The sequence below is a fragment of the Chrysochloris asiatica genome, unplaced genomic scaffold, assembly GCF_000296735.1.
Source record: "Chrysochloris asiatica unplaced genomic scaffold, ChrAsi1.0 scaffold00073, whole genome shotgun sequence".
NCBI classification, from domain to species: domain Eukaryota; kingdom Metazoa; phylum Chordata; class Mammalia; order Afrosoricida; family Chrysochloridae; genus Chrysochloris; species Chrysochloris asiatica.
The window spans coordinates 4,778,210-4,789,219 of NW_006408591.1; the positions used below are offsets into that span (position 1 = coordinate 4,778,210).

General features: G+C 38.2%; 1 pseudogene; it reads right to left on the reverse strand.

Annotated features, from left to right (window-relative positions):
• Positions 1–225: 225 nt before the first annotated feature.
• The window catches only part of LOC102828808, a 29,171-nt pseudogene continuing 18,386 nt past the window's right edge, over positions 226–11,010 (reverse strand).

The following is an 11,010-nucleotide window of genomic DNA, read 5'->3' on the forward strand; positions in this document are numbered from 1 at the left end:
TTCTGCAAGTCTGCCTCCTAGCCACCATCTCTTCATGTGTCTCCTGGCAACCAGTTCTTAGTCCCTCTCTTCCCATGAATCTACAGTCCTCAGCTTCTCCCTCTATACATGTCCCAGTCTCTCCCTCTATCTCTGGTATCGCTGTTTCTCTGGATAAGGTCTCACATATCTGCTTGTGCCCTTCTCCCTTGATGGTCCTAGGGTCCTTTGTTTCTGGACTGTGTATTAACTACTCTTCCGTTTTGTTACTAAACTTCTACCTTTACAATTGTGATAGTTGCAACTAGTCATCACACATATTCTTTTATTGGTTCCCCAGGTTCTGGCTCTTGTTTTACTGGTCTGCATAAGGACATACCCATAAATCTCTAAATCCTAAGAGAGTAATAAGGGGAGGAATAAATCACCACACTCTGTTCTTGCATCATTAATAACATCATCCTCAGGATACCTGCCCTGCAGGATCTTGGGATCTGAGCAGTTTCCTGAACATACCATCCAGAGATCCTTTGGTGATGGTGTGCCATGAAGTCGGTTCTGACTCATAAATACCCTGTATAGTGTTTCTGAGGATGTACATCTTTATGGAAGCAGAAAAGCATGTCTTTCTTCCATAAAGCAGCTGGTAGTTTCAAATTGCTTACCTTGAAGTTAGCAGCCTGACTTGTAACCACCACGCTACTAGAACTCCTTAGAGCTCCTTTAGAAGGATCCATTGTGGCTTACAGGCAGGAGAAGTAGCCCATATTGAAGTAGAATTGTCCCTCAACCCCTTTTCATCCATAAAAGAGTCTTTAAAAATCATGAAATTTATTTATTCTGTTCCAAATAAGTTCTATTTAATGACTAGGGGAAAACTCTAGTGGACGATTATTAATTATAATATATAAATATTTGTATTGAAGGTAGATCTGTGCTTTCTTTAGAGTATGGGAGAAGTTATGTTTGGTTGGTCCTGAGAAAAGTAGATAGCATCATTTATTCATTTATTTATCCATCTTCCATGCTCATTTTGAGTTCATAGTACATGATCCAAATAAACAATAGGCAGTTGAATATAGTGAGCTGAGTGCCATTGTGTTCTACATCATGTATGCTGTGGAAATATATAAATGAGGAATCTAATCAGGTTTGGGAGTTAAAGAGGGTTTCCTAGGTTAAGACCTGAAGATTTTGCAGGCATTACTGGTACAGGGTCGCTATGGGTCGGAACCGACTTGATAGCACTTAACCACAACAACAACCAGATGAAGGATAACAAGAGTGGCTTGAATTATACCATCAAATTCACCTACAGTTCCTTGGAAACCCAATACACGGTTGCTACGAGTAGGAATAGGGTCACTATGAGTTGGAACCAACTTAATGGCACATAACAGCAACGACAAAAACTATAAGAAGAGTGGGCAAGGAGAGTGGCACAGGAGACAGGGAAGAGTTTCTCAGTAGAAGGAAAAACATGTAGACAGTATACTAGAGAGAGACAGGTGATACAGGTCTTGTAACCTACTTCTACATCCTTGGGAAGTATACTTGGCTCTTGATGCGTTGGTTTTGCCATCTTTAAATGGGATATGGAAGAGGGAAGCTGGGATATATGAACACTTAAAAGTGTTATATAAGTGGTAATGTAGTACTGTGATTAAGAACAATGACTCTGGGAGGATATTAACTGTTGATGATTTCAGCTCTGACTCTGCCACTTAAACTGCATAATCTTAATCAGATTATTTACCAGCTAAGAACTCTATTTCTTCTGTAAAAAGGCAATAGCAAAGTACTCATTCATAGAATGGTGTGTTAGGAAGACCTTGAAATGAAACATCTAAACAGTGACAAGAAAATGGAAAATGCTCAGTGAATGTTTCAGTGATTACATTTACACCCCCAGTCTGATGTCAAATTCCATGGACCACAGAAAGGCGTGCTGAAAAATTGACTCCTGATTGCCTGACTACACATTTCCCTTTCTTCCCTTCTCAATCTCATTTTCTCATGTCCTTTCTGTACTTTCAATAAACTACCTGTACCCAAATTTGTCACCACTTGTCTGTCAGTTTGTCATACAGTGGTGATGTATGTTGCAGTGATGGTGGAAGCTATGTCACTGATATTTTAAATACCAACAGGGTTGCCCATAATGCGCAGTTTTCAGTGGAGCTTCCAGAGTAAGACAGACAGGAAAATGGAAAGGTGGACTACTTATGAATGTTTAGCCACGGAAAACCTATGAATAGCAGCAAAACATTGTCTGATATAGTTCCAGAGGATGAGCCTCTCAAGCTGTTAAGGCACTCAAAATACTAATGGGGAAGATCTGCATTCTCAAAATAGAGTTGATTGCAATGATGTGAATGAAATAAGCATTTGACACTTTCACTTGCTGGTGGGAAACAACACAAAATGAGGAGAAACAGCTGAAAAACATTCACTGATAATCAGAACATGAAATGTATGTAGTACGAAACTAAGCAAATTGGAAGTTGTCAAAAATGCAGTGGAACACATAAAGGTCAATATCCTAGACATTAGTGAGCTAAATGGACTGGTATTGGGCATTTGAATCAGACAATAATAGGTGTTTCTATGTTGGGATTGACAAATTGAAAAGGAATGGCATCACATTCATTGTCAAAAAGAGCATTTCAAGATCTGTCTTGAAGTACAATGCTGTCTATGATAGGATAATATCCATACACTGACAAGGAAAATACCATTATTATTTAAAATTACATACCAACCATTAAAGCCAGCGATGATGAAACTGAGGAATTCTACCAACTTCTTTAGTCTGAAATTGATCAAACATGCAATCTAGATGCATTGATAATTACTAATGATTGGGATGCAAAAGTTGGAAACAAAGAAGGATCTGTAGTTGGAAAATATGACTTTAGTAATATAAATTATATTACAGACCACATGATGGAATTTTGTAAGACCAATGACTTACTCATTGTGAATACCCTTTTTAAACAACATAAAAGGTAACTATATCCATGGACTTTATCATATGGAATACTCAAGAATCAAGTTGAACTTATCTGTAGGAAGAAATGGAAAACGTTAAGTGCTGCTGAGTTGCGTGTGATTCATAGTGACCCTGTATAGGTTTTCTGAGGCTTTAAATCTTTTCAGGAGCAGAAAGCCTCATCTTTCTCCCACAAAGTGGCTCATGGGCTTGAATTGCAAACCTTGTGGGTTACAATCCAGTGCTTATCACAAAACAAGGCCAAGAAAAGACTGTGGAACAGATCCCCAGTCTTGGTCATATACAAGTTCAGGTTGAAACAAGAAAATGAAAACAAGTCCACAAAAGTCAAAATATTATCTTGAATATATCCCACCTGAATCTAGAGATCATCTCAATAACAGATTTGATGAAATAGACACTAATGATCCAGATCAAAAGAGTTGTGGAATGACATCAAGAACATCATACAGGTAGAATGCAAATGGTCATTAAAAAGACAGGAAAGGAAGAAAAGACAAATGGATGTCAGAAGAGACTCTGAAACTTGCTCTTGAGTGTAGAGAAGCTAAAGTGAATGGAAGAAATGAGGAGATAAAAGAGCTGAACAGAAAATGTCAAAGAGTGGTTTGAGAAGACGTGGTGGTGGTGGTGGTGGTGTGCCATGGACTCAGTTTGACTCATGGTGTCCCTGCATAGGGTTTCTGAGGCTATAAATCATTATGGGAACAGAAAGCCTCACCTTTCCCCTGCAGAATGGCTGGCAGTTTTGAACTTCTGACCTTGAGGTTAGCAACCCGACTTATAACCACTGCACTACCAGAGCTCCTTGACAAGCCATAGTATATATTATATTAAAATGTGCAAAGGCTAGGAGTTAGAAAACTGAAAGAGAAGATCGTGTGCAGCATTTCTCAAGCTGAAATAGCTGAAGAAAATAGTCAAACCTCAACTTCTAATATTGAAAGATTCTATGAGCAAAATATTGAATGATGCAAAAAGCATCAAAAGAAGAGGGAAGGAATACACAGAGTCATAGTACTGAAAAGAAATGGTTGATGTTCAGCTATTTCAAGAGGTAACATATGATCTAGTTCCAATATTACTGAAGGAAGAAGGTCAAGCTGTACTGGAGGCACTGGCAAAAAAGAAGACTTCAGGAGTTCATGGAATGCAAATTGAAATATTCCAAAAAACTAATCCAGTGCTGGAAATCCTCACTTATCTATGCCAAGAAACTTGGAAGACAGTACCTGGATGACTGGCTAGAAGTGATCCATATTTCTGACCATTCTACAGAGAGGTGACAGAACAGAATGTGGAAATCATGTGATAATATCATTAATATCACATGCAGTTAAATTTTTTCTGAAGGTAATTAAGCAATGGTTGCCACAATACATCAACAGAGAACTACTCAAAATTCAAGTTGGATTATGAAGAAGACATGAACATTACTGAAGTCATATGGATCTTGGCTGAAAGCAGAGAATGAGAGAAAGATGTTTTCTTGTGCTTTGTTGTATATACATAGGCATTTGACTGTGTAGATCATGAAAAACTATGGATAACATTGAGAAGAATGAGTATTCAAAAACACTTAATTGGAATCATGAGGAGCCTGTACACAAATCAAGAGGCAGTTGCTAGCTGAGAACAAAAGGATACTGAATAGCTTGAAATCAGGAAAGATGTGTACCAGGGTTGAATATTTTTTACCCTACTTATTCAGTATTTATGCTGAGCAAATAATCCAAGAAACTGGATTATATGAAGAACATGGCATCAAGATTGGAGGAAGACTCATTAACTCATCAACCTGTGATATAAAACCTAGCTTGCTGAAAGTGAAGAGGGCTTAAAATATTTACTGATGAAAATCAAAGACTACAGTCTTCAATATGAATTGTACCTCAATGTAAAGAAAACTAAATTCCTCACAATTAGACCAATAAATACCATCATGACAAATAGAGAAAAGACAGATATTGTCAAAGACTTCATTTTTCTTGGTTCCATAATCAACACTCCTGGAATTAGAAATCAAATGATGTATTGCATTAGGCAAATCTGCTGTGCAAGATCTCTTTAATGTGTTAAGGAAGAAAGAGATCAGTTTTCGGACTAAGGTGCGCCTTACTCAAGTCATGGTAGTTTCAATAGCCTCATATGCATGTGAAAGTTGGATAATGAATAAAGAAGACAATAGAATAATCAATGCATTTGAGTTATGGTGTTAGAGGAGAATATTAAAAGACAGACAGATCTGTGTTGGGAGAAGGAGAGCTAGAATGTTCCTTGAAAGCCAGGATGGTGAGACTTCATCTTCCATACTTCAGAAATGTTATCAGGAGGTACCAGCCCTTTGAGAATGGCATCATCCTTGAAAAAGTGATAGGTCAGTGAAAAAGAGGAAGACTCCCAATGAGCTGAATTGACACAGTGACAGTGATGGTGGTGGTTATGTGCCGTGGAGTCAGTTCCAACTCACAGCGACCCTGTTAGGGTTTCTAATGCTATAAATCTTTATGAGAGCAGAAAGCCTCATCTTTCTCCCATGGAACTGCTGGTTGTTTTGAACTTCTGACCTTGAGATTAGAAGCCTGACTTGTAACCACTATGCTACCAGAGCTCCTTTAGAGTGACAGTGGCAGTGGACTTAAATATAACAAGAATTGTGATGATAGCACAGGACAAGGCAGCATTTCCTTCTATTGTGCATAGGGCAGCTATGAGTCAGAAGTGACTCAACAGCACCTAACAACAACCACTCAAATTTGAGGAGTTCTGTTAGTGTTGGCTGAAACACACCAGTTGCTTCTTTGAAGAAAGATATGGCAGTCTGCTTCTATAAATATTCAACTCAGAAACCCTATACAGGATCACCATAAGTCAGAACTGGTTCAATGGAACTGAACAGCAACAGTAGAGTTGCTTTGAGGTGAAATTGATTCCAATGGCAATAGGTTTTTGTTTTACCCAAACCTTGTTCTAGGGACTGCTTTTGGAGGAATGCAGACTAATACAGGTATAGAATTATAAACTTTATTCTAGGCATTCAAACTCGGCATCTTCATTATTCTTTTTGTGTCTGATTATTCTTATCATCACTATTATTATAGTATTAACAGAGTAAAAAATATTCTAGGGTGTATTAACTACATGCTCAGAACAGGGATAAAAGATAATCATATTTCCCTCTTCTGTGATTAGATACATCTGGGGTTAAATCTTGATGGCCCCACATAAAAGAGCTTCTGATAAACTATGCTCAGGGGCATAAAAAGGAATAATTTCATGTAAGGTATGTATAAAAGAACTGGAAGGCTTAAAAGGAATATTAGAGCTATCTTTCAATTTGCACATGCACTATTGAAAGACGGCTTTCCTGAGGTCCAACTCTAGTCTTTATCTCCCATGAAACTCTCATGTTTTTGTTGTTATTAACTGCCATAGAGTTGACCCCTGACTCATGGCAACCCCATGTGTTGCAGAATTGAAAAGCGTCAACCCCCCCTCCCCCAATGGAGCCATTGGGTGGGTTTGAACTGCTAACTTTTGGATTAGCACCTTATTGTAAACTGCTTGTTAAAAAGCTCTCAAAACACCTTCTAAACTATAAGCTTCATTGGGACAAGAATCAAGTTTATCTTGTTATTCCTTATTCTTTAGTGATTAGCACAGTGCCTGCTACATTTTAGGTATTCAATAGGTATTTGTTGAAAGAATGCATGAACCTATGGGACAAAAGTTGTTCCAGTTGCAGGACTTTTCAATCTCTGTATTATCCTCACAGTTTTCAAAATTGTATTGACCCTCCCCTGTCAACTAGACATTTGTCTCCACTTGAAAGATTCAAAGCAAAACATAACTTTAGATGACTTCACAGTTGACGGTCTATCTGTAGGCATATCTTTTTAGAAAACTTTATCTGAAAATGACATGCAACATCTAATGATTCAGCAGCGCAGCTTGGAGTCTATTTTTCACAATCTATTTTATGCCCCATAAACCAAAACACACAATTAAAATCAATAATGAAAAAGTGACATCATATTTTTCAGATTCAAAGACCTGGAAATTGAACACTCTACTTAATCTACTGCTAAGCTCCTGATATTGCACAAGGGAAAAGTGGGTATGAGTGAAAATTTTAATCATAAAACTGATAGGTTCAAAATATCACAAATAGTTTTCTGAACTAGAACATTTGAGGTGGAAAGGGACCTTGGAGACCCTTTAATCTGACAATTTCACTTTTAATATGGGACAATTTGGGCCCCTAAAGTAAAGTGTCTTGTGTCATTAGTGCATCCTATTAGTAGAATAAGTGTTTCTACTCTATGATCTCTGCTGTCTTCACTGATATTGTGCTCAGTTAAGAATTCATCTCCAAAAATCAAAGATGAGCTAAAGGTGGTAAGCTATCCTTCAATTTCTTCCACCTAGAATTATGTCCCGAGGTCCTGGCATGTCCTGTAGGATAATCACTGGACTGCTAACTGCTAGGCTGGTGGTCCACAACCACCAGAAACTCCTCAGAAACTCTACACAGTATCTCTAATAATTAGAGCTGACTTAACAACAGCAGTACTGGTGTGGCGCTCTGGACTAATGCATCAGGCTGCAAAGTCATTTGAACTGCAAAGTCGGTGGTTCAAGTTTACCAGCTACTCCTTGGAAACCCTATACAGGGTCACTGTGGGTCAGAATCGGGTTGAAGGCACTTTACAACAACAACAGCAACAGAACCATTTTGCTGCTCCTGAGCTCTGAGAAAGCTTGCCTTCTTCTGAGTTACCCAATCTTTCTTCTGGGCAAGGGACTTTTTGGGATGATTCCACCTCTTCTTTTTAACATCTTTCTTAGGCTTCTTCTCATAAACAGGATTCTCTTGGATAGCAGTACGTGCTTTCTTATACGTTTCCTCCATCATGTCTGGAGTTATGTTGTTCTTTATGTATCATCATGTTTTTCCATTAGGTAACACATATGATCTGCAACATTCTGACCCATGATGTGTTTCTGATGTACTTCTTTCTACATTGAATTCCTTGTTTTCTGAATCATAACCAGAGAATTGCTTGGTACTGTGAGGAATAGACAAGCCTCCATCCACAGTGCCCTTCAGAGACCCAAAAACTTTATTTCCAGTAGTAGTTTTGGCAAAGCCTGTATCTAAGTATCAGGTGAAGGCACCAGGTTGACCATCATTGCTTTCCATATGGTTTTCATGTTCGTTTTCCTCCACTTGGCCATCATAGATTTTGTCCATACCACACTGATTGAGAAGCCTGCAGGCCAGCAGCAGGCCAGTACAATATGCCACAGCATAATTTGTCAGGCCAACTTTCACGCCATACTTTGGGAGTTTGTGAGCATAAACTGCACAGACAATCATATCCCCTTCTAAATGGGCATAAGCAATCTGGCAAATGATATCTCTGTTGGTCACATGAACAATCCACAAGTACAGCAGATTTTCTTTCTCAGTTACCGTCTGTGATAATTAAGGTTGTGTGTCAACTTGATTGAGCCAGGGTTCTCGGTGGTGTGGCAGCCCTATACAAGATCACTATGACATCATCCCCCGTGATGAGATCTAATATAATGTAATCAAATCTATGATGAGGTCTTCTATGAATAGCCATTCAATTGAAAGAAAGTTTTCTCTGGGATATATCCTGCTTCCAATATTTTGGACACCCAGGCAAAGTTTACTTGCTCTCTGCTGGTTCTGTTTAGACTTGAGTCAATGGTCTGCACTATTATCTTCAGATGCTAAGAATTGTCAGCAGCTTGCCATTTTACCTCTTTGGCATACCTGCTTACCATCTGACCTGCTAATCCTGGTTCATTTGACCCATTGTCTTGGGACTGCCTCACCTCTACAACTGTATGAGCCTCTTCCTTGATATAAACACCTATTTATATATACTTATATGAATTTCACTGGTTTTGCTTCTCTAGAGAGCCCAGAGTAACTCTGCTTTGGCTCTTTTCTTTAGCTTAAGTTACCTAGTTAACTTGTAATGATCAAATGATCATTTACATATTGGCATTCTGACAGCCTACAGTAAAATTACACATAGGAAAATCAAGTGAAGGAGGGTATCCAGGGCTTTCAAAGAATAAGGAAACATCGAGCTTCACCTACTTCTTGCTTAAATTTCTAAGATTGATCCACTTAAATACATAATATACATGGTTCATCTCAGACAGCTGTTCATTTCTGAGGCTTTTGGCAACAGCCGCCTTGACTTGACTTTTTGAAAATCAAATGATTGATGTTCTCTTAAATCTCAATTTTTCATATTCATTGTGTGGATGCCTTTTCCTAACAAGATCTTAAAGCAGGTTGCAGGCTGAATGATTTGAAGGACACCAGAAAGCTTCCTTACTACACATTATTTTTTCATTGGTTTACTGAACAGCCTGGAATTAGACATAAAGGTATATTATAGTTCCAGAAACCTCTTACAAAATACTTTTAGAACTAGCACACATCTAATCATTGAATCATGAATTAGTGTACCAGAAAACAAGTTTTTACCTAAAAAAATCTGTAAACATGATTTACTTCAGAAATGTGAAGCAAGAAAGGGCATTTCTGATAGATTGGGGGTTTGAAACATGCTATGACTGATGGTTCTGTGGGTTAGGTGCTGCTCTGCTAACTACAAGGTTCAAACCCACCAGCTGCTCCATAGAAGAAGGATGAGGCTATCAGCTCCTATAAAGACTTACAGTCTTGGAAACTCTACATAAGGTCACTGTGAGTCTTCAAGTCTTGGTTTGGTACTGTAAGATAAGCACTAGATTGCTAATGACAAGTTTGTTGGTTCAAATTCAAAAGTCACTCATTGGAAGACCTATACAAGGTTGCTATGAGTCAGAACGGACTCTATAGCATTTAAAAATGAGTTAGTCAACTTGATAGTTGCGGGTTTTTGTTTTTCTTTTAATTATTAATTTATGACTACAGTGAAAGAAGTGAGTAACCCGAGAGGACACAAGTTGAAGAATGAGTTGTAAAAAAGGTAGCTAGGATCATACTTCATTAAACTTGTCTTTCTTCCTTATTTTGCACAGGGCTAGACTTGATTTAAAAAAAAAAAAAAGAAAGAGATTTTGTAAATACAACTTAATTCATCTATTTTCTTTGATGTCAAATACCTCATGGACTATTTATTACAAACAGGGTGTAGAAGGAAAGGTTGGGAAAGAAGAAAGGGAGAGGAGGAATGTTTAGTTTCCATTACAAGGAATTCATAGAGTAGAAATGGGAACACATAACTAAAGAACACAAAATAAGGCAGAATTGAATGTAGCCTGTAATAGAGCCTTGGTGCAATGCTATAGGATAAGTAGTAGACTGTTAACCACAAGGCTGTCAGAGAAATGTGTTCCATAGGTCAATCTTTCAGAAGTAGATCATCAGGACTTTCTTCCAACCCACAAGTTGCTAGTCAGAAACCCTATACAGAGTAATTGCGAGTCAGAACCAACTTGATGGCACTTAACAGCATAATACTAGGTGGCACAAATGGTTAATATGTTTGACTGTTAATGGAAACACTGGGAATGCAAGACACTTTGAAAGAAGTCCTGATGTTCTGCTTCCAAAAGATCAACCTATGGAGCACATTTCTCTGACAGCAACTAGTTGATATTGGAGAAGCATGCTAAAAAAGAGGCTGGGCATGGAAGCAAATGGTAAAATTCCAGAAGTCTGGCGTGACAACTCTTTTCTTCATCATCATCTCTGTGTCACCTCTATGACTGGTGAGATAATCCAGACTGAGAAGGCGTTTGCCTCCAAGACATCTTTTAGACTGAGAACAAATAGATGTTCTGTCTCAGCATGCTAAGGCAGGTCCTTTTTTTGAAAGCATCCTCAGTTTGCCCTCTCTGTACTACCCCACTGGTTGATACCTGAGAAGAAACTTTGTTATCTCTATCTTCCCTGTATGCTCAAGTGATTGCCCTTTATTTTTAGATTTCAACCTATTGATAACAAAGGAAACCAATTCTTTTTT